This window comes from Macaca thibetana, chromosome 15 (assembly GCF_024542745.1).
Source record: "Macaca thibetana thibetana isolate TM-01 chromosome 15, ASM2454274v1, whole genome shotgun sequence".
Taxonomy (NCBI): domain Eukaryota; kingdom Metazoa; phylum Chordata; class Mammalia; order Primates; family Cercopithecidae; genus Macaca; species Macaca thibetana.
In genome coordinates, this window is record NC_065592.1 from 70927962 (window position 1) to 70953237 (window position 25276).

General features: G+C 35.4%; 1 protein-coding gene across 35 annotated transcripts in view; it reads left to right on the forward strand.

The window, feature by feature from the left end:
* PTPRD (protein tyrosine phosphatase receptor type D) overlaps positions 1–25276 on the forward strand; it is a 2337809-nt gene that overhangs the window by 857529 nt on the left and 1455004 nt on the right. For all 35 annotated transcript variants that reach the window (XM_050761934.1, XM_050761936.1, XM_050761930.1 and 32 more), the window contains exon 5: positions 4661–4702. The gene's annotated coding sequence lies outside the window, so the exon portion shown is untranslated. The remainder of the gene's footprint in view (positions 1–4660; positions 4703–25276) is intronic.

Sequence of the window (25276 nt, forward strand, 5' to 3'; positions counted from 1 at the left end):
TTATGATCTCCCAACAGCTTTATGACAGGCAAAAAATGATACAACTGAGAGAAAGTCTTCCATGATAAGCTCAACTTCTTATGCTTATAAACTTGTCATGTGTGACATGGTTGGTTCCATTACAGTAACAGATGGATACACTGAGTTTTGACTACAAATGACATAGAATAATTATATACTTTACGATATGAATTAGGTTTAGAAATATGTTTTTTAAATGCAGCTTATATATACATACACTTACTTATGAGTGTTAACTATGAGATACCTTTAAAGAAATAGACAGATAAGAAATGATATAAAACATTGACTTTATGTGTATCTCTGGAAATTATATAGATAGATAGTCAAATTTATTGGATACTAGTAGTTAATAAAGATAAAAAAACATAATCTTGAGCAATTTTACAACATTCAGAATTGGCATAAAGTACATAAATCATTGTGATGATCATTTAATTTGTTTTGGAGTAAAATAGTGATTCTGCTGTGGTGAAGTAATAATTGTTGACTTCCATCTGCCTTTGTAAGAATACCTCTTATTTTAGTTAAAACATAAGAAAGATTTGTAGGTCTAATGATATTGCATTACTATGCATATTTGACCATTTCCGAGTAGGCTCTAAAGTACAATAACTGTAAAATAACAACAAAAACAAAAATCCCCACACCTCCCACCTTTCCTCTTCTCATTTTATCAATATACTGCTTTAGCTCTAGAAATATATCTGTAATTAATGAATTGTTTTATGGAATTAATTTTTTCTCCAGATTTTTGACCTTTGCGTGAATACACTTAGAAACAATCAACAAACAAACATGGCCCATTTTTTATGTTGTCAACCCCACTAAACCAATATTAAGTAAACATTCATATTTTACAGATTAAGTACTCTGAGCATTATGATAGGAATGAGACATTTGAAAACAAGCACAATGAGAATAGTGGAAAATTTCAATTTGGATTACATTAAACGGTGACAGTAATACTGTGTTCAAGGATTAGTTTTAGTTCAAGTCACTGAACATATTGCATCTTTATATAAGTAATACCAATACAAATGTATCTTAGTTTCGCTTGTGGTAGTTCAGTTGTTATTTTTGTGTAAATTTTTAAAAAGTAAGATTAAACCACCGTATTTTTCTTAAAAATGACTTTGGTTGTTACTTGTTGAATTATAATGTAATATAAAATTTCTCTCACGCCAGTGAGAATGGCAATCATTAAAAATTCAGGAAACAACAGATGCTGAAAAGTATTTGGAGAATTAAGAATGCTTTTACACTGTTGGTGCAAGTGTAAACTAGTTCAACCATTGTGAAAGACAGTGTGGAAATTCCTCAAGGATCTAGAACTAAAAATATCATTTGACCCAGCAATTCCATTACTGGATGTATACTCAAAATCATTCTACTATAAAGGCACATGCACACGTATGTTTATTGCAGCACTGTTCCAAATAGCAAAGACTTGGAACCAACCCCAAAGCCCATCAATGTTAGACTGGATAAAGAAAATGTGGCACATATACACCATGGAATACTATGCAGCCATGAAAAGAATGAGTTCATGTCCCTTGCAGGAACATGGATGAAGCTGGAAACCATCATTCTCAGAAAACTAACACAGGAACAGAAAACCAGACACCACATGTTCTCACTCGTAAGTGGGAGTTGAACAATGAGAACATTGTTCTCACAGGGAGAGGAACATCACACACCGGGGGCTGTTGGGGGGTGGAGGGCTAGGGGAGGGGTAGTATTAGGAGAAATACATAATGTAGATGACAGGTTGATGGGTGTAGCAAACCACCATGACACATGTATACCTATGTAACAAACCTGCAAGTTCTGCACATGTGTATAAAAGGACTTCTGGTTAAAGCATAGTTTACAAAACATATTGTCCACCCTGTAAGCTTGACACCACCAGTGTATAAAAGGTCTTCTGGTTAAAATGTAGTTTACAAAATATATTGTCCACCCTATAAGCTTGACTTTCAGAACTTTTCTTATTAAGCTCATAGTTGTTTTATTTTTCTTCTTTTCTTTGTTGTTGTTATTTTGTTCATTTTCTCTTTTTGTTTTCTGAAGTCTTATTTCCTCCTAACATTAGCCTATATTAAAGTTAAATTAAACCAATCTTAAATAGTAAATATCACTCCTTTCCTTCTTTCTGTAACTTATTCCCATCCTAGGGTGTATGTGCCTATCAGAAAAATCAGAACATGTAACCTTAATCCGATTATAATGCCCAGGCTATTCCTAATGAGTAGAGAGATGTGCATGTTACAAACTGAAGTTTGTCTGTTTACTTTTTTTTTTTTTTTTTTTTTTGAGACAGTCTCACTCAGTCGCCCGGGCTGGAGTGCAGTGGCACGATCTTGGCTCACTACCTCCCGGGTTCATGCCATTCTCCTGCCTCAACCTCCTGAGTAGCTGGGACTACAGGTGCCCGCCACTACGCCTGGCTAATTTTTTTGTGTTTTTAGTAGAGACAGGGTTTCACCATGTTGGCCAGGATGGTCTCGATCTCCTGACTTTGTGATCTGCCTGTCTCAGCCTCCCAAAGTGCTGGGATTACAGGCGTGAGCCACCACGGCCGGCCTGTCTACTCTTTAAGCTCAACCCTGATTACATTAGTACCATGTTTCTCTGTGATAAATTCATCATAGCCTGGCAGCAATGCTGACTATTCAGAGGTTTAAGCAATACCTTGACCTCATACTTTTATTTTCATGGCTACTAGACAACTGGATTCTTATTTGACCTGTGGAAAACTTTGTTTCCTTGTCATTTAAGGAGATTTTCTGTTTCTGTAGTCATGCCAGACTACATGTAAGCATAGAACATAAAATTATAGCTATTAGGATGGATTTAAAATGCCTCATTTCATCCCTGCCAAAAAAAAAAAAAAAAAAAAAAAACCGCCATGTTTACTTTGATTACTCTGATGCAAAATTCATGAATAAAGTTTATCATCCATACTTGTGTTTCTCTATTATTTTGACCATAATAGAAGAAATGAAACACAAACTAAGGTTTTGACACTGGCAGGTGGTAAAGTAGAAATATCAGTTATGAATAAGACATAAGTATATTTAAAATATCAAAATTATTTAATATTTTTCAAATGTTTATAGTTTTACTAGCTAATATTTATTAATCACTTACTATGGCCCCAAAACTGTTCTAAGCAATTTATTTGTAATGACTCGTTTAATCTTTACAACCACTCCATTGTAAAAATTCAAGTCTCAGAGTGGGTACATAAATAGTCTACAGTCTGGGCTGGCTAGCTATCCAAGGAACCAAGATTCAAATAAAATCTAGGAGGTGTGGAAAAGACTAGTTCTGGCCATCAAATAAAGAAGTTGACCTAAGGGGGGGGTTATATATGTATAAAACCACGCACGTAAATGTATTTTAAGCAACAACATCCTGTTGCTAAATAGTATATGATCTAAGTGATGGTGTATGTGTGGATGCACTTGTATTTTGCGCTGTTTCGGCGATAGCTTAGGGAGCATTCTGGAACATACAGTGACCTGATTTCCTTCCATCACCCAGTAGCTCCACAGGCATCTTCATATAAAAATAACAACCCCTTAAATCATAAGTCTGAATCCAGTTTACTTGATGATCCAGTTACATTTCTTCTGGAACTAAAATTCTTTGAGTTGGAGAATATTAAATATGGAAGAAAATTGCTTATACTTCTACTTTTTAATGGGTGTTATTTTTCATTCATGGTAAAATTTTTACCCCAAAATAGTGGTAGAGATCACAAGATAGATTTTTTTTTTCTGATCTTTTTCTTACATCTGGAAATTTTAGGCAGCTAGAATGCCAGAACATATGAACAAAGTTAGTGGTTTTTTCCTTCTACATTTAATTGAAATTCTTATAATTAGATTTATCACATTTGCAATGTGAATTCTCAGATTTAGATAATCTGTGCCTTTAGGTAGGTGAGTTTCTGAACATATTTATAAATGTGGCACTGCATCTAATAGAATAATAAGCTAGAAATAATAGAAATTTGGGGCTTTAGTTCAGCAATTCTGTTTTCTGTTTTGATATTTAAACTACTGAAGTTCATTGAACATATTTAAATCTATTATCTATGCCTTCATTCTAGATTCATTGCCTGAAAGTTTTTGAAACATTATTGCTATAAAAGTGTATCTGTGTTAGCTTAAATGAGTGCTTCACTGCCACTTTGTGATGAACAATCATTATAATGCTTTTATTATAAAATTTATTTAACCTGATTCTTCATCTTTCTGATTTAAATCTAATAATTCATGTAGCATTTTTGAAAAGTGATAAGTTTGATTTTTTGCATAAAATGGATATCTCTATACTTTCTTTCTATAATTCTTTCCAGGAAAGTTTATTTTAAGAAGTAAAGGAACAGAAGTCCTTTGGGTTCAAATTGTGAAGTATTACAGAATATTTGCCTTCTGTCTTTTTTGTCTTAATGAGCTTTAATTAAAAAAGAAAAAAGATAAGACTTTTTACAATTAATGGAAAGATACACAATATGAGCAATGATTGAGTTTTAAAACTTGTTCTTATTTTAGTTTTATATATTGGTATTTCTCAATATATGTATTTACTAAATCTATTGATAGAAATATTCTTTCTTTTATATTAGGTTTCTGTCCTGAGACCACAGCAGAATGTGCCTTGGACAAAGGTGAGTATATTTAAAATAGATTTCAAACTTTCTCCATAAATAAAGTATAAAAATATTATGACAATTATATTACTGTTGCATGCTTAGAAATATGGTATTATAGTTCATGTTTATATCATGGGACATGCACTTTTTGTCTGGTAATATGTAATAGTGAGAAAATATCAGAATTAGAACTCTGGTTATTAAGTATATACCATTGCCTGCATACAGAAAGCCTTAATCCATACAATCTATATTAAAAGAACTGTTAACACTAATGCCCTTGCAAGTTAAATAATGGAACTATTCAAAGGTTGATGGAAGATGTTTAACATGTCTTTAGTGACTCTGATGATGAAATTATTGAAATGGGACATATGTAAGTTAGATTATCAGACACGAACTACCTAAAAATATTTAGGTTTTGGGGGAGCAAATAGATAAATACATTTAGAATTAAAACCAATTTAAAAAGAGGAAGGAATTAGGAAAATAAACACATTAACAGCTCAGTAAACAGTATATAAATGTACTACATGAAAGATAGTGGGAATAGTTCAAGGTTAATACAGGATGCCTGTTATTTCAAACTGGAATGCTATCATGAAAAAAGATGTTATTAAAGATGATTAAAAAGATCATGAACTATAACTGAATTCTAAGAGAGAGTTGCAAGAAAATGTATAAGATGAATAAACGTTACATAGAGGAAAACCTGTGAGTACTGAGTAAGGGAACTAAGATTCCTGAGGACAATGGTGAAGAAGGATGACAACTGATGAAATAAATATCACATACAGGAGCTATTAATTATCAGGCCTTCTCTAAAGAGAAATTAACAAGAGAAAAATTGCTTGAACTAACACATAAAGAATCTATGGGCTGGGGGTGGTGGCTCACGCCTGTAATCCCAGCACTTTGGGTGGCCGAGGCGCTGTCACATGGTCAGGAGACAGCGACCATACTGGCTAACACAGTGAAACCCCGTCTCTACTACAAATACAAAAAATTAGCCGGGTATTCTGGTGGGTGCCTGTAGTCCCAGCTACTCGGGAGGCTGAGACAGGAGAATGGAGTGAACCCGGGAGGTGGAACTTGCAGTGATCCAACATCGTGCCACTGCACTCCAGCCTGGGCAACAGAGTCAGACTCTGTCTCTAAATAAATAAATAAATAAATAAATAAATAAAAATTTATGTAAGCTTCAGGATTAGGTAGTGGGAGAAGGTTAGTTATCATTTTTCTAGAGATATTTAAATATTGAATAGATTCACAATGTTTGACAATGGTTCCTCTAAAACTTCTCTAGATCAGCTATCCTATTCAAGGTTCTTCCAACCCCACACATGACTTGATGAGTCATTGTTCTTTATTTTTCCCTGTATTAGAGTAATTTTATATTGAAGTAAAAGTTGGGCATCATTGGTTTGTGGTTATAAGAAAAATGTAGGTATATATGTTATCATTAGTGATTGATACCTGTTCTATATCATGCAAACGTAATGCTTTGGGAAATACAGTTATATGTACATATTCATACTTTTAGTTTGGCCCAAAACATACTGTATGTCTTCTGCAGTCTTACTCATATGAGAAAAGGAAGCATCCTATAAATGCTTATGTCAATAATTTTCTGAGATAATAAAATGGAAAACTCTCCCAGCTATTTTCTTGCCACTATTTTTCATGTAATTTTTTGGTCATTTTCCATGTCTGTAAAGAGACTAATGTGACTTTAGAATATCCAAAGAAAATAAGCCAGCTGACGTGCACTGCCAGACAGGGAATGAATGGCTCCAGGCACAAATCTCTGTTGTGTCAAGGCTTTGGCATGACATTTGGCAGAGACTAAATCAAACATACACAATGCAAATAATCTCAGTTTCCCATGGATGTGCAGCTTCAACCTTGAGCCTGCTGTTAGTCATTACTACTCTTTTCTCCTGATATTCCAGAGAATGACATTTCTGGTAATGCATTGAAAACTAGAACATTTCCTAGGTGTTCTTACACTTTGAGGCAATTGGGGGGATCATGACTTTGAAATTGGACCTTCCTGGGTTTGAAGGATGAGTCTGTCACTTACTAGCTGTGAAATCCTGGAGAAGCTACCTAAGATATAAAATGAATTATCACAGGGGTTGTGGAGGCATTAAAATGATACAATTAGTCTAAAGCATTTCCTATATCTGTTATATAATAAACATTTAATAAATATTATTTTACTTTTTTCCACTTCTGTAATTAGTTGGATTTTGTTTTAAACTTCTTAATAATCCTCTCCTTTATCCTATTAATAGAAGAGGAATGACTCTAATATACATTTGTAACTTTTGAGTTATGTAAGCACATGTGATATTATTTGTCTTTATCTTTTTAGGTGGGCACTCTTGTTTGAAGTGGGGCAATGGTTTTTAAGAGTTATATGTAATACATAAAGGGTCTTCATGTTGCACAAGAACGTTTTGAATGCATTTGATTTAATTTTAGGTTTCGTTAGTATCATCAAAGATGGAACACCACATTATAAAATGTAGATGGATTGGAAAAAATTATACCTCCATAGCATGCCCGTAATATTTTAGTTCAAATGTTTGTTTCAACTCTCATTAATAAATAAATATGTGTCATATAGCATTAGGTGCTAAGAGTACAAAGAAGAAACAGATATATTCTTTGCCTTCATGGGAGTTATAATCTTAGATGGGAAGAGACATGTAAATACATTATTTTTAACACAATATGATAATATGCTACAATGGAGAGGTGCTCATGGGATGGGGGTTGTGCAAATATAAAATAAATTTTAATCAATCTGGCTTCTTGGAGGGGTTGACACCTCATGTATTTTAAAAAATGATGAAGAATTGGCCAGATATCAGTCTTACATAGAGGCATGATGGTGAGCGGTTGTCAAGAATGCATAATATTTAAATGTGATTGTATCTATTTAAAAATATATAATTTTCAATTCATTCTGTGATATGATAAAAGGAATTAAAGTTCTTAGGGGGTTAATAAACTTGTTAATGCAATTTATCTAAAAAGAGGAAGGGCAGTGAGATAAGGAATCTGTTGTCTGAAGTCAAAACAATGATAGTAGCCGTAAGTGTACAGATTGGAAGTTGGGGAGCTGAGCCCTCCTACTTTGTTCTTGAAGGTAATGTAGATTATAGTTAGGTTATTTTTACAGAGCTAAGATTTATGAATGATGTGTTTATCATATTGTTACTTATAACATGATAATGGGAAACAATAAGGAAGCTTTTATAAATTTTGATAAAACATGGGATATTTTACTGTTACTAAAATTATAATTTTGAAGATTTTAAAAAGAAGACTGTGTTCTTAAAAACAGGACAAATTATGAATTAACAATATAATACCATACCCCTTTTAATACATATATTTATGTAAAACAGATACATATGGGTATTCAGTTATATGCTTGATGTGCTTTTGTTAGGGGACAGGGTTCCAGGAAAATGCTTAGGAAAAGACTTAAAAGAAACACACCCATCATTATTAACAGTGATTATCTCTATGTCATGGATATATATGTGTGTGCTTTCTATTTTTTCTTGAAACTTTGATGTGTTTTACATTTTGTATGATTAATTCATTGAATAACCTCTAACACAGCTCCCATAATGTTTGCCTGATGATGCTCATACCTTTGTGTAATCCCCTCTCCTTGAGTTGGGGCAGAACCTTTGACTTGCTGCTAACCAATTGACTATGGCAAAGGTAAAGGATGTCACTCTTGTGAATATGTCATGTTATAATACAAAGGTGATGGAATGACAATCCCATAGGTATGTTATGTTATATAAGACCACATCTTGTTAGTAGATACATTCCTGCTTTCCTGCTGACCATGAAGAAGTAAGCCACCATATTGTAAGATGGTCTGTTGTGAGGGCTACAGGCAAGAAACTGGCTGCCTCTAAGAGATCAGAGTGGTCCCTAGATGTTGAGAGTGGCCTTCAGTCAACCACCAGCAAGAGGTCAAGGCCCATAATCCTACAGATATAAGGAAATAAATTCTGGCAATAACGTGAGTGAACTTGGAAGTGGATATATTACCAGCTATGACTCCAGATAAGAATCTAGTCTTAGCTGACACTTTGACTATAGCCTTGCAAAGGTCCCAGCTAAGCTGTTTCTGGACCTAACCACAGACACTGTAAGATAATAAATGTATATTGTTTTATGCTACTAAATTTGTGGCAATTGTTGTGCAAAAGAAGAAACTAATTGCTTTGGACAGAATTGTGTTCCTTTAAAATTCATATGTTGAATCTCTAATTCCCAATGTGACTATATTTGAAAACAGGATTTTGAAGATGTAATTAAGGTTAAGCAAGGTCATAAAGGTGGGGTCCTAATTTGATAGAACTGGTGGCTGTATAAGAAAAGGAAGAGATCTTTCTCTCTTTCCATCTCTGTGTACACACAAAGGAGAGATCATGTGAACACACAGCAAGATGGCAACCACCAACAAGCCAAGAGAAGAGCTACAGAATAAAGTCTACCTTGTTGTCACCTTGGTATTGAACTTCTCAGTCTCCAGAAATATGAGAAATAAATTTCATTTGTTTAAGCCACTTGGTCTATGGTATTTTGTTATGGCAACCCAAGCTGATTAAGACAAACTTTGACATCAAGAAATAGGGTGCTGCTATGAATAACACCTAAAAAATGTGGAAGTGTCTTTGCATCTTGATAACAAAGGTTATAAGAGTTCTGAGGTGCATGATAGAAATATGTGAGGTTCTGATAAAGTCTTATATAAAAGTGAGGATCATGTCAGTGGAAACTGAAAGAGAATCCTTGTTATAAGACATCAAAGAACTTGGCTGAATTGTGTTCTAGTGTTTTGTGGAACTTATGAGTAATAAAATTAGACGTTTAGCTGAGGAGGTTTCTAAGCAAAGTGTTGAAAGAGTGGCTTAGTCCCTCTTGATTGCTACAGTAAAATGTCAGAGGAGAGAGAGGAATTGAATAATAAATTGTTAAGCAAAAAGAAAAGGAACCAAACTTAAAGATTTGGAAAATTTGCAGTCTGTTTATATTGCCAAAAAGAGAAAGCCTACTCTGAACAGAACACCAAGAGTGTGGCTAGACTGTCACTTCAAAAAGAGCTTTTGGGATTATACCAGCTGAAATCCTGTCAGTTTTTACTGAAGAGACAAAGATGGGACAAAATGAAGAAAGGCTGTTGGACTTCTTGGACTTGACAGGACAATAGGGCTTTTTGGCTGCAAACATTCACTATTCTTCCAAGAGGGAAGTTATCAAGCCTTCTGCTTCAGTTTCAACATGTCAGACAACCTCTGTTCAGAGCCTCGAGGGCAGGACTACCCTGGAATGATGTGTAAGGGTGGGGTTTCCTACATCCTTGGAATTTGGACCCTGGCCTACAGCTATGGAGGTGGTGCTGCCACACTTGATCTTGGACTTTCTATCCTCCAGAATTATGAGAAAATAAATTTATGTTTAAGTCATTCAGTCTTTGGTATTTTGTTAGGGCAGCCGAAGCAGACCAATATCCCAAAGCGATGAATATAGAAATATTATGTTTTGCAAACATGAAAGATCAAAATAAAGAGGAAGGGGTGGAGCATGGAATAATTCCCAGATTTTGATGTAGGCAATTGGAAGTAATTCCTTTCAGTTTATGTAGAAATACAGAGATGGGGGAAAAAAGCCAATTTGGTGGAATGATAATGAATAGTTTTTTTTAAATTTCATTGAAATTTTCATTGAGATAATTTTACATTCACATGCAGTTATTAAACGTAAAAGAGTCTGTACACTTTGCCAAGTTTTTCCCAATGGCAACATTTTGCAAAACTATAGTACAATATCACAACCAGCATATCGAAATTGAGATAAACCCCCAATATTGTTCAGATTTACCCCATGCCCATTGTAATCATTTTTGTCTTTATTACGTTCTATAAAATGCTATTACTTTGTAAGTTTAAGTATCCTACCCCACAGTCAAGATACTCAATAGTTCCAACACTACAAGGATTTGAAAGGTTGGCTTTTTATAACTACACCCACCTCCCTGCATTTTCCCACCCCAACCCTCTTCTTAAACAACACTTTCTGGAAACACTACTCTGTCTTCCATTTCTAAAATGTTATTTTTAAAATGATATATAAATGGAATCATACCTTTTGGGATTGGCTTTTCTGCTTAGCCTAATTTTTGGAGATTCACCCAAGTTGTTGCGTGTATCAGTTTGTTCATTTTTATTTTTGAGTGGCATTCCATTGTATGTATGTGCTACAGTTGAACTTTTTATCTGTTGAAAGACATCTGGGCTGATTCCAGTTTTTGTCTGTTATACTAATGTATAAACATTTGTATACATGTTTTAATATGAATATGTCTTCATTTCTCTGGAATAAATGCCCAAGACTGCAGTTGCTAGATTGTATGGTAGTTACATGTTTAGTCTTATAAGAAACTGCCCAACTGTTTTTCAGTGTAGCTGTACCATTTTATATTCCTAGCAGTAATGCATGAGTTATCTCATTTCTCTGTATCCCTGTCAGCATTTGGTGTTGTTGATGTTTCTTATTTTAGCCATTCTGATAGGTATATACTGATATCTCATTGTATTAATATTTTTAATTTGCATTTCTCTAATGGCTATTGATGTTGAATGTCTTTTCATGTGGTTACTTGCCATCTATCTATCTTCTTCAGTGAAATCTTCATGTAGTTTATCTATTTTCTAATCAGATTATTTGTAAACTACTGAGTTTTGAGTACTCATATGAACAGTGCTTGAATATATATATGAATATATATACATGTATATATGAGAATATATATGTATGTATATATAGGAAACTACTGAGTTTTGAGTACTCATATGAACACTGCTTGAATATATATGTATATATGTGTATATATGTATCTATGTATATGTATGTGTATATATATAGTGTGTGTGTATGTGTATATATATGTGATAGCTGAGTAGAAATGATGGGGAAGAAGAGATCTCTCAAAGTCCAGACAGACAATCAGGAGGCTGTACATATAAGTCCAAAGTCCTGAGAAGTAATAAAGGATAGAAATAAAGGTTATGAACGTGTGACAGTTAAGAAGGTATTGGAGCAGATCTTGGAGGGCAAAAATATCAAGCTCTTGTGTCTCCTTGAAATTCAGAATAATGTTTTACCCTCAAAAATTTTACTGTATGTAAATAAATGCTTTTCTATTTTCTGAACTTTGTCTTATATAAAACACTAAGGTTTTCTCACCTACCATACACCTTAAATACTACCAACATTTGAGTGGTTTCGGTAAGACACATGAATATTTTCAATAACAACAACAAAAAAAACTAAATGTATTTTTGGTATGTTGCATAGACCCAGGGAGACAGGAAAAGCTTGCTGAGGCTACAATCTAGAACTCAGATCACACACAGAAATAGGGTAGCGATATCCACTTTGTAACGAGGTCCTTCTCAAGACACTATGAGAAACTTCAGAGGGAAAATACATTATCTAGAATGTCTAGTGGTGGACAACCTTGGCAATCTAGTTAAGCAGGCAAGCTGGAAGTTTAACATGAGCAAAATGTACAACACCAGGTTAGAGGAGAAGGAAAGAAAGATGTATTTGAAATTATAGAAAGAATAGAGTATATTTGTTTATAGAGGAGATCCAGTGGCAAAGTAACAATTTATTATTTCAGACAGACCCCTGGGTGCAGTGGCTCATGCCTGTAATCCCCGCCCTTTGGGAGCCCGAGGCAGGGGAATCACGAGGTCAGGAGTTTGAGACTAGCCTGGCCAACATGGTGAAACCCCGTCTCTACTAAAAATACAAAAATTTAGCTGGGCATAGTGGTGGGCACCTGTAATCTCAGCTACTTGGGAGGCTGAGGCAAGAGAATTGCTTTAATCTGGGAGATGGAGTTTGCAGTGAGCCGAGATCACATCGCTGCACTTCAGCCTGGGTAAAAGAGTGAGACTCCATCTCCAAAAAAAAAAAAAAAAAAAAAAAAGACCTTGACTATTTGAAGATGTTTGTGTCATTTTCTGAATTTTATATTACAGACTAAGTGTATACTCAAAATTTAAAACTAGTGAGGCACTGGTGCGAACCAAACAGAGGTCCACTCAATGGAGCAGGGACTGGGAGGCTCCTCGGGTGTACTAGCATTAACACTTTAATTACTGGGTTATGGGGACTCCTGGAGGAGAGACCAAGACTACAAGAGCACTGGGGGATGGGGTTTGTGTCAGTCAGTGCCAGTTTACCAATGGTATATAAGTAGTTTAATATTTTAATAACCAATATAACCATTACTAGTACAGACTGACTGAACACAGGCTAGACCATATGTGTATTACTATAGGATCTCAGGGGTGTCAGGCTAGGAATACATTGACTGTGAAAAAGGAGCTAGGGACCCACTTGCTCAAAGATAGAAATTAAGGAATAGGTTATTTTTGAAAATTATTTTACTATAGGGATCATCCAAATTGGTTTGCTAAAAAGTCAGAAATCCTGAGGGTATAAAATGATATGACTTTTTTTTCTTTAAACACCACGTTCCATTCTCTGACAACATTCCTTTCTTACTGGGTAACATACTTGCTACCTTAATCATATTTGACAATTCTATAGCTTTTCAGTCACTTTTTATTATTAAAGTGTCTTATTTTTATTGTTAAGGATTAGTTTTGATTATTTTAAATCTTCTACCTCATACTTGATTCAGAGATCTTCCCCCTTGCCTGTACACAAGAGAAACTTGATGTTCCAGTTGCTCTGAATATATGTGGGGTGGGAGTAGTGGGATGGGGCTTGGGGATGGGTGGCGATGAGGGAATGGTAAGAAGTTCTGGAGCGTCCTTGCTTTGTCACATCTTTTTCTGCTTCCCTGCTATCTGTCTTGGTTGGGGCAAGATAGGAAGGCGGGACACAGTCCTTCCATATGTAACTCTCCTTGCCAAGTGCTGTCTCTCCTTTGCTGGTTGTAGCCACTGTTCTATCTTTGGCCTTATGTACTTTCTGATAACCTGGAGCTCACACACTGCCTCTCTCACAATCGTTTGGTGATTCTTCAGATTACTTCTTGAGGACACTTCTGTAGTGTTGCCTAATGTGGCAAAGCTGGCTGAGGTTTGACCTTCTCCTACCCATCCCTACCCCTTATCAGCCACCATCACAGGTGGCCATATAACAGTCTTCGCATATGAGAAGGTACATGGGTTTGTGTTGCTTTCATAAAATAAGAATTGCCTTAAAAGTAAACATTAGTAAAAATATACAAAAGGCAAGTGAATGGCAGTAAGAGAGCTACATTGAATAATGTCTCTTTTCTTATAAGGAAATATGTGATGTTTTTGTTCAGGAATAAAAAGAAAGTCTACTATGGGAGAAAACAATTTTTTTTTTTTTTTTTGCCACTTTTACTCATGAGAACTGAGCAGTTCAAATACAGCCTGTGGGTGTTAGGATGTGTGTGCAATACATCCAATCAGTATTATTTGGGGTCTTTTCCCCAACAACGCAAGAGGCTCACCAGCAGATATGGCAGTGGAACTATCCAAACGTAAGCACTGCTAAGTTGGTAATAATTATGACTTAGAGATTTGGGGGTTCTAGGAACCCCCCCCCCAAGCAAATGGCTTCACTCGGGTTCCACAATATGCAAAGAAGGAAGTAAAGTCAATAATGACAGGCTGGCAAAACTTAGGAGAGTCAAAATTATTAGTTATAATGAGTAAGATGGTTAAAAGTATATACATATTTTTGGAAGAATGGCTTAACATGTATATCTTATGAATTCTTGAAAATTTTATAAGATAGGCATATGCTATCTTATATTTAGATGAGAAACTGAATAATAGAATGCATAATATATGACAGGCAAACTCAGTTTTAGCTAAACCCAAACCCCACATCCTTTCTATGAAATTCTAGTGGCTAATATATAAAAAAGAGAATAGGAAGATTGGGTTATAAGTTGGTTTTGATCAAATAAGAGATAATTATGTTATAATAAATTATTGCTCTAAATTTCCAAGTGTTTTAACTTTTTCTGAAATCATTGTTTTCCCTACTGAGAAAATAACTGAACAAAAATGATACTGCAAAATTTACATAAAACATCCATTTGTTTTTTTCAAATTCTTAAAGTTAGTGTTTTCAGTTGCTTATGAAAGACTTATTTAAGCCCAGAAGCTGCTGTGTTCAAAATTGCAGATGCCAATGTATACTTCCTTATGTCTTCCGTGTTTTATCATGAAATTTAAATAGCTTTATGTGCACATAGCAGCGTTACTATTTGCATGAAACTTAACTGAAGAGTAAATATGAAATGTTTTCAAGCAGACAATAGAAGATGAAATTGATTAGCATCCTTTGCACTTTTACTCTTTCTATTATGAACAACTGCTAAGGAATGGTCATAAAGGGAATCTCGGTAAACTGCCCAATCTTTGTTATAGGGACTGAATTCCTGGAACTTTTACTGTCATACTAAGTAGACCATCTAAGATAAAATAATTCTGTAATAAACATTCTTTTCATTGGTTTGAAGAAAACAGTGATTCTATAAAAGTGTTTTCTGAAACACATTCTTGTGGAAACTTTCCAGGTAAAATTAGCTCCACGGAAAAAGTAATTGGAAAACCACTAGCATGTTTTTTCAGCACAACAAAGACATTGAAAACTTCTGCAGTAGAAAGTTATCAATGTTTAGTCTAGAAAAATATGGAGCTAGCTTAACCACATGGGAGGCAGGATTTTGTAATCTTTAAGACTGTGGTCTCTGGAATCTGCTTGCTCTACTAATTTTAATTGCTTGCTCCACTAATTTTATTATTGAGGTAAAATTCATATACCATGAAAATAACCATGTTAAAGTGAACAATTCAGTGGCATTTAGTACATTCACAATGTATTCACAAAGTGTATCCGGTTCCAAAACATTTACATTACCCCAAAGGAAAACTCTGTATCCATTGAACAGTTGTTTCCGGTTCCTCCAACCGCCACCCCCAATTTGCTCCACTTGAATAAATTGTGTGGACGTTCTGCTTACCCTCTTTGAGGCTCAGTTTCCCACTTATTTCTATATAGATAGATATGGCTTTGACCTTATATGGTGGTTGTAAGAATTCAATAAAGTAACGAATACAATGAACTCAAACCATTGTAAAAATTAAATAAATGTTACAATGTTAAACTTGTGTAGCTCTCTGTTGAATCCACAGGAACTAGTGTTCTAGAAAGCACTCTCCAGGAAGTGTGAATCAAAGTCATCACTATAGGCAAATACTGAGAGAGAAGCCATAGACTTTGTCTTATTTAGAAGCTAATGAATCTCACATGACCCTCTGGTGCTCCAGAAGACTCAGAATTAGAACTTATGTTTATCTCTGTCATTCCCCAGCATATTTTTGCTAAAGTGGCTTGAGGTTGATATTAGAACAAGAGATGTTGAAAGAAGGAGGGAGTTTTCCAGATATCCTCAATCTAAAAATAAGAGGAATATAAAGGTTTATGAGAGGGAATACATTTCTTCAATAGAAGAATTGAAGGAGATAAACAGCTGACGGCAGCCCTAACCTAGGTCTAATTATTTTCTGCTTGATAGGTGTTCATGATTATAAAAATGTTTAAAGTGTCATCTACATGGAAAAACAAACTATAAAATGTTTTAAAACATAAAATTATGTTTTATGTTTATATATGTAAAATATGTAAATTTAAGTACAGGTATAATTTTATATAAATTGAATAATATTTGACAATGAGTAGGTAGTTCTAAATGAATTTTTACCAAAATGACAGCAGTAATTCCTATGCTGTATCAGAACTCAGGTGTTTTTCGCTTGCCTTTGTATTCTTTTATATAAATGCTTAAATTTCCACATGTGTATATGCTACCTTACTAACAGAAACAAAGCAACGGAGCTATATCAACAGTAGCGATGGATTACAACTTGTACTATATTTGTTATTTTACGCAATTTTTCTTCGTCGTTGCTAGAAGCACAAACCTTTAGAAAAATATAAAACTGATTATGAATGTTAAACAGATCAGCTTGCCTCCAAAGGCCTGAGAAAGAAAGAATGAGGAAGAGTTTGATGAGCCCTGCCTTATTCTTCCAAAAATACAATTTACCCTTAACAGACCTTAACCCTGATAACAGACAACAAATTGAAGCTGCTAATTTCTTTTTCCTGTCTTTTTAGTACAATTTTTCCCGTTAAAATTTATAATTCCTTCCCAAATTCTACGAAAGTTAGTATACTCATTGATTTTAAAGGGAGATGATCATTTATCACCCCTTGGTACACTGGGAAGTTCCATTTCCTTCTCCTGATCTTCTGCAGTCTCTACTCTTCATTTGCCTCCTGAACCAGAAAATACAACATCTCACTGGGGTTCTCAAACCTGAGTCATTATAGGAATCATCTGGAGATCTTGTTTAATGTGCAGATTCTTGTGCATCTCCCCAAAATTTCTTATTCCTTAAATCCAGAATGGGGCCTGTGACTCTGCAGTACAATATTCCAGGTTACATCAAAGCAGCTGATTCACAAATTATCCTTTGATAGACAGTGGAAGCTTTCAAGTCCTTAAATTCTAACCTGCTTTACAAACCTGTGATTAAAATAAATAATTTCCTCCATCGTTTTCTTCTAAAAGCATCGGTAATTCTCCTTAGCACCTTTTATTGAAGATGTGTTTGGTGATTCAGGTAGAACATGACAGCTTATCCAGCATACTAACCACGTGGACTGTCCCCACGTGCTAAATGCAGAAACAATTGAACAATCTGCTTTACATAAACTTTCTTTTTAGAATAGATATAGTTCAACTGCCCATAACAAGTAGAAGAATCAAACCTTCCAATTATACTTTGTGATTAGGTTAGTGTAATTTCAACAAAATAGTGCCCTTAAAAATAAATTATTGAGTACATAGCCTGCAATATCAATATAATATTATATGTAATATATACAGTTTGTTTTTAAATAAAATGTCTCAAAGATGCTAACGCATTTTTTGCCATTCTTGTGAAACAGTCAAGAACTGCTATTATTTATCACCATCTGTAGAGAGATGGAATCACTGAGCTATTAAGTAACTTGAAGAGGGTCACCGAGTCAGTGACTAAGTCAAAATAAACATTTCATCTCCTAGCTCCTTGAACAGTAGTTTTCTCAACAAATCCCATCGCATTTATTTCTTCCTGTAAAAGTTTACAAGTCATCCAGTTTCCTGGGAGGTTCTTCATTATGGGACATATAAGGATTTGTACCCTCTGGAAGGTTGAAAACTAGAAGCAGGAAGTCATATTAAAGATAGTCCCTGTTTTTCAAAGACCCTTTCATTCCTCCAGTTCCCTTGTCATTAATTCTGTTTCATAGAACACATATTCCATTCATCCATCCATCCTTTCATTCAAGCAACCCGTTTTTACTGAGCATATTTAATATTTAATATGTCTAGCATTGGGCTAATAAATAGATTATAGTTCTTTTCCTCAGGTCACCCAGCCTGGTGAAGAAAAAGACACACAGACAAATGGTATAATATAATAATTGCTATATTGGATCTAGGGGATCTAAGTGAGCTTATGGGAAGAACACTTGAGTTTATTTGAGGAAATCCTAGTTTTCTTAGAAAATAGGAAATATGAGCTAGGTTCTTAAGGGAAGAATTCACATGGATTCAATGTAAGGACAGGGACATGAAAAAGGGAAGACAAAGTTAAACCTTAAACATAATGCAGTCATATTCCATCCAAGATATAAATGGAGACCTCTGAATTTAAACTTTAGAGGCTCAATAATTACACATGTAATTTGCAGAGAGTGCTTGTGACATATTGGACCTTGATTTTTGAGGCCTTGATAACCTCCACCATGCACAATGTGGATCTTGTCAACTTTCATACCCTAAGCTCACCCCTTTAAAACCACCATCACCCTGGCAGACATCACCTTTATAAAATTTTGATTTCTAAAACCAAAATTTCTTTATTTTAAAATGTATAACAAGCAAACACAAAAGAGAGCTAGTATTTTTAAATGGTAAAAAATAAACAAAGGGAACAGTCACTCCCCACATTAGCCTTGTATGCTTTGGCCTGACGAGTATTTTTGTAACCAAGAACAAAGCCCTCAAAATATAGTGGAAACATTGACAGACACTTAACTATACCAGCTCTGATGGGCCCAGCCATAATTCACTTCATAATACAAATTGATATGTTGTCCAGAGGGGTCCCTGTATTGGTGTTATTGAGTGTTTTCTGAAACGTTCTGGTTCTGGGCTATGAAGCTGCAAAATGAAACTGAATGATTATTTCTGGAATAGATTCTGTACTGGACCCCCTCATTTACAGTAGCGATATCCTTGGGGAAAGACCACAAGGAAATGTCCAAAGAAACTGAAAATATAAAATAATAAAGCAAAACAAAAAATCTAATGCAATGAAACAAAGTTTGTTGTATTAAAAGTCTAACATTTCTTCTCACAAGGCACACTTAAAAGCAGCACACCGGAGGTGACAAGGGGGCGGCTTGCTTTAATTTAAGTGGGGTTAGTTGTTAAGTAGAGAACAAGTACACTCTGTATTTGCAAAATCATGCAAGGGGCCAAAGTTCAGCCATTCCAGTGAACTTGCCAAGCAAAGTATGCCGTGTGTTTTATAATATAATGCAAATGACCTCAATCTGAGGTAGCAGCATTTCCAAATACCATTTAGGGCTTTAATGACTTGTCTTAGAAAGGTCGTGCCAGGCCATATTTAATGGATCTTCTAAACAATGTAAAAAGATTCTTCTAAAATTGTATACAGCTAATAATTTTAGTGTAAAAATAATTGTCCTCCATCCCCACTGCATCTCCTTCCCCAAATGAAACTTTTGAGGTTTCTTTACTGAAAATGTTAATGTCATTTTCTTATCTCTGGATCTGAGTTCCCTCAACCTTAATCTTAAAGTTCCATGTGCAGAGTTAGAGTTCTGATAATTTAAAAAGCTCCACAGGATTCTGAAAATCAAACTCAGAGAATTCTGAAGGCACACTCCATTTTTACAAGAAACTAGTACTCAAGGATTCTAGTGTCAGCTTTTCCGCTGTAAACTGTATAACCTTGAGTTTATTATAACCTCTATGAGTCTCAATTTGTTCATCTCTAAAATGAAGGTCGCAGACTATCTCTTACATTCTTTAATGTTGTTCCATGATACCATTTAAGCCGGCTAATGAATTACTTAAATATCGAAGTCCACATTAAGCCTTATGGAAAAGCATAACTGGCAAGATTTTCCTCTCAATTACTTGTGCTAATAGGGGCCAAAATGGCATGGATACTTTAAATTCACAGATAATCCCCAAACTTCAATTTAGCTAAGTATTCCAACCTCCTCTCCTGCCAAACCATTTACAGGGGATTGAAACAATTAGCACACACTGACTGGTATGAAATTTATCTCCTTTATAATTCCTTCATTCTCTACTGCCTTACCACTGAGATATTTTCATTCTTACAGTCCTAAAAATAGAAATGAAGACTAAATCGAATATAGTTGTATAATCTACCAAATGGTTATGTTTCAAAATATCCCACCACTGTTATGATTTTTAATACTAATTAAGAGCCTATCCTGTGTCACATGCTTTATATATCACTTTATTTAAACCTCACAATCAGCTTTTTGAGTAGCGTGTCAGTTTTCTTTGCCTGCTATAGCAAAGTACTACAAACCGAGTAGCTTAAACAACAGACATTTATTATTTCATAGTTCTGGAAATGAGACATGCCACCTCCTGGCTCTGATGGTGTGCTGGCAATCTTTGGCACTCTGACTGGTAGATGTGTCATTCCAATCTCTATCTTCATCTTCACATGTCATTTTTACTGTGTCTCTTCTTCACGTTATTTTTAAAGGGACACTAGTTATATTGGATAAGTGACCCATCCTACTTCAACATGACCTCGTTTTAATTTGATTTCCTCTGTTCAAGTTTCTCTTTCCAAAGAAAGTCACATTCTGAGGTACTGGGTGGTTAGGACTTCAAACACATCTGTATTGAGGGTGACATAATTTATAAGAGGTTGTGATCATTCCCATTATTATTCCATTGTAGAGATGAGTTAACTAAGATTCTAATGTTGCATTAATTTGTCTGGAGTTCCAAAGTCAGTCAGTGGTGAAGTTGGAATTCACATCCACTTGTCAGAATTATTTCTTAGTGTCCCTAAGCTTTGAGCAGTGATTTTAAAATAAATGAATAAATAAGCCTGGAACCAAAGTCATCTTGCAGGGAACCTATAGTAATCCTAGGAAGTCTAATAATGGGGTACTCTTGTAAAAATATTTTTTAAAGTTCAGCACTTAGTAGTGGAGATTTAAAAACAGCACCTAGGAGCACTTTTCTGTTTGTTTCATTGTGTGGATATGAGTGTGCTTGTTTTGAATCTTCATTCAAGAATCTGTCTGCTGTGGCAGGAGAGGGCCCATGAACATTCTGAAGTCATGTAAGTTGCAATGGAAAATCAAAATTAGGCACCATATTTGATTTTTTTATGCAGTGATGATTTAATGTACTTTAATGATTGCGACATGTAAAGTCAACTGGCTGCTCATTAATCTTGTTCTGCCCTGAGCACCTCCATTTGATGTCCTACACAGAAGTGGAATAGGGCAGAACTTTGGGCCTTTGGAGGAAGCATATAGACTTCAGGAATTAGGGAAGGGGAAATAAAATTTAGAGATTAAATAGAAAAGTTTCCATGAAGCCCTGAGTCCCTGGAGTTCATAGTTTTCCTCTCCTCAAGATATCTTGTTAGTAGTTGAAAATATTTCACTTATTTAAGATTTCTTATATAATAAAGGGCAACCTGCAGAAGAAACTACACACACACACACACACACACACACACACACACACCCCTAGTGCAAACCTCTGTGGGAAGTTACAGAGCTTCACATTATAATTTAATGTGAATCTGTTGGGCTCACCCTTTGCTTTAAAGAACTCTTACTGAGATTGGTTATGGTGAGGTAGATAGAAGTCTTGATGCAGAACTGGATTAAACAAAGGGAGGAGGAGTTTTGGACCATGTTTTCTCATCAAAGAGAATGCGTGGTAGAGGCATCATGGTTTGCATATGTCTAAGATAAGGGAGTCTATAATTTCTCTGTAATGGTGCTATAGATTAGATGTTTAATCTCTATTTCCAGCTATATTTTTTGGATTGCTTGATAATTAAAGCAAAGGCAACTTTTGAAACCTGTGATTGCCATTCACAGTATTTTATTTTTGAACATTTCAATAATAGTTACATAGAGTACATAATTGCTAGAATAAATTTAAAACATCTAATCATCACCTTTGATTGCATTTAGGATATGCACTAGAGAGAGGAATAAAGGATTTGGCATATTGGCAAAACCTTTGCAATTTGTATTAGTAATGGTGTAATGTTAAGTAAAACTGGTTTACATTAATCATACAGAAGTTTATTTTTCACACTTGTTTTCAATTAAAATACCCATCTTCAAAACCCCAGAGCTCTTTGTTATGAAGGCTGTGCAAGTAGTTCTACACACATTAGTCAACATATGAGCATCTTTCATTATTTTATATATGCAGTGAAAAAATATTGCTGGGTATTTCAAGTGACCTTAGCTAAATCCAACTTCAACTTTATGAAACTTATTTTTTTTTCTTCCTCCTCCTTTTAATGGATGAGGGGAGAAAAGAGACAGGAAGCATGACTAACCTGAGAGCTATTCTAATAACTATAGTCCTAACTTTTGCCTTACGAGGTTTCCAAATGAACTGTCAGACTCTTTATATAAATCCTTTCCTGAGGCCTTCCTTCCTTAAAAACATTGGAACACACAAAAAATGATTTATTATTAAAAAGGCATTCCTCTTTTACTGACCCTGTGGTGTGTACATTCTGTGGATTCTATATAGAATATTGTCTTGTTATGGAGTCATGAAAGGAATTAAGACTGTTAAACAATGATTGATCTGATAATAGTAAATATCTGATAAAGTCATCCAGTGTTTTATTATAATCACTGCTCTTAGGGTTTAGGGGATCAATAAATAATCCCCTGTTCTTCCCCTCCTGAGCCTGGAATCAATTCAGAATTAAGACTCAGGAGACAGACAAATGGAGGTCAAATAGTTTTTTTATAGAGATGATTGGAAAACGTGGTTTTAAAGGTGTGGGCAAAAAGGCTTAATACTCTACCACTGAGTTAAGCTAACTTACCAACTTAATTAGTGGTGCGGCTGACCAACCAAAGGCCTCCCCAACAGAGCTGAGTTGCCCCCTCCCTGATGATCACATGACAGCATAGAAATTGACTGAGATTTGAAACTGACAGGCATGGAGAGAGGCAGGAGTCAAGAGGGGGCTGAAGTGGATGTGCTCAGGGTCTTCTGCCAAACTTTAGAATCAGAGGAGTAAAGAGAAGGTCAGGTGGATTGTTCTAATGGAGACACTCACAAAAACCAGAGGAAAGAGGAAGAATGGAGATTATACTCCACATCCTGCAGCTACTGGTTCTGTCAGCTTATTGGGTTTTACCACACTATTGATTTTTCCCATCTCAAATTATCACCAGCCATGTTGTCAAATGTGGATTACAATAGTACACAACAAATGAATATCAGTATGCAGACAATAATATAATGTCACTGATACTGAAAGAACCAAATGTGGACACTATAACTCTTCCATTATTAAATTTCCAGAGGTTGACATAAATCTCCAAATGAAATCACTTTGCTGTGTAAAACTCCAGTCAAAGCAAAGGACAAAATTCCTAAGTTGAAGGCCAAAGAAATGAAAGCCCGAAATAATTTATTTGCTCAGCCAGGCAGCTAACTGCTCTGATTCCCAAGTAGTGTGGGTGACTTCAGCAGCTGTCACTCATTGAAATTGGTTGTAGTTCCTTCGGTACCTCAGCAATGCTCCTCCTCGTTGAGGTAAGCACCATCCTGCTTTTCTCTATCATTATAATTATTTAAGTATGTATCCCTTACAGTGTGTTGTTTATTTTTCTGTTTTCAAAATAAATTGAATCACAATGGACAGATATTTTTTCTTCTTTATTTTGATTGCCTTGGTTTCTGAACTGTCCGTGTTAATGCGTGTAGCAATAGCTCGTGGATAGAATATGGCACAATTTATTAAACACTTCTATGGATCGTTGCCCCTTTTAATTTTTGTTATTAAGAACAATTCTGGTGTGAACATTCATGCAAATATGCAAATATTTTAGTGTAGGATTCCACTGTTTAAAAAGTACAGAGGACATGGAAGTAATAAAAAGTAAATAAGTAATAGGACATAGAAGATTATTACCACCCTATCTTTATATGCAGCAAGTTTAGAAAACACAGCAACCCACTATTTTACAGCAGTGAACCTGTGATTCACTGGTGAATGGTGGAAAGAATATATCCCAGGAAAATCTTGCTTGGATCACCCTTGCTGAGATGCCATTCAGTTCATGCCATTTTTCTGGACTCCAAGAGCTGTGGTCACCTGCGTGATCTAATTCTTCCGTCATAGGCTTAATCACAATGGACCATGACTCAGAGGAAATCCACCAGTTTATACATTCCTTTCTCAAAGAGTGTTTTTGAAACTTTCCGGCCATGTTGCTAAGTTTAGAAATTTGTAAAAACGGCAGACTCGGGCCAGGTGTGGTGGCTCACGTCTGTAATCCCAGCACTTTGGGAGGCCAAGGCAGGTGGATCACCTGAGGTCAAGAATTTGATACCAGACAGGCCAAAATGGTGAAACCCCGTCTCTACTAAAAATACAAAAAAATTAGCCAGGTGTGGTGGTGGACACCTGTAATCCCAGCTACTCACGGGGCTGAGGCAGGAGAATTGCTTGAACCTGGGAGGTGGAGGATGCAGTGAGCCGAGATTTTGCCATTGAACTCCAGCATGGGCGAACAGAGTGAGACTCTATCTCGGGGTAAAAAAAAAAAAAAAAAAAAAAAAAAGAAGGCAGATTAAGTCACCAGATATAACCTGAGGCACCATTTTTTCCCCAAAGAGTATATTCAAAGCAATTTAATTTTCAGCTCCAGTTTCGTAACGAATGTGGATTCTGTCTTGTGGCATGGCTCACACACTCTATTGTGAGCAGATGTATTAAGTTCCGTGATGCACCAGTTGCTGCCATGAACTCTAGATATGGAAATGCTGAAACCTGTGAAACATGTCTTCTTGGGAGGGTTCTTCTTGTAGCCCCACATTTATTTCATATGGGAAATCATGAGCTTGGACAGAAGCTGTGGATAGTCCTGAAATGTGCATCCCCAGGTGGTCTGCTAAGCCCAATACCTCTGTCAGTGGCTCCTGCTCAGAATGCTTCTTCCCTCTTTTCCAGGCTTTGAAAAACTTGTACTCTTATAGGGACATCACAAACTTTTCATTTCTACAATATATTTCTCTCTGGCAATGGAGAATGACCCTGGTATTCTATTTCCTCATATTGTTTCCTTACAGATTTCTAGGAGGCTCAAGTGAATTTTTAACTG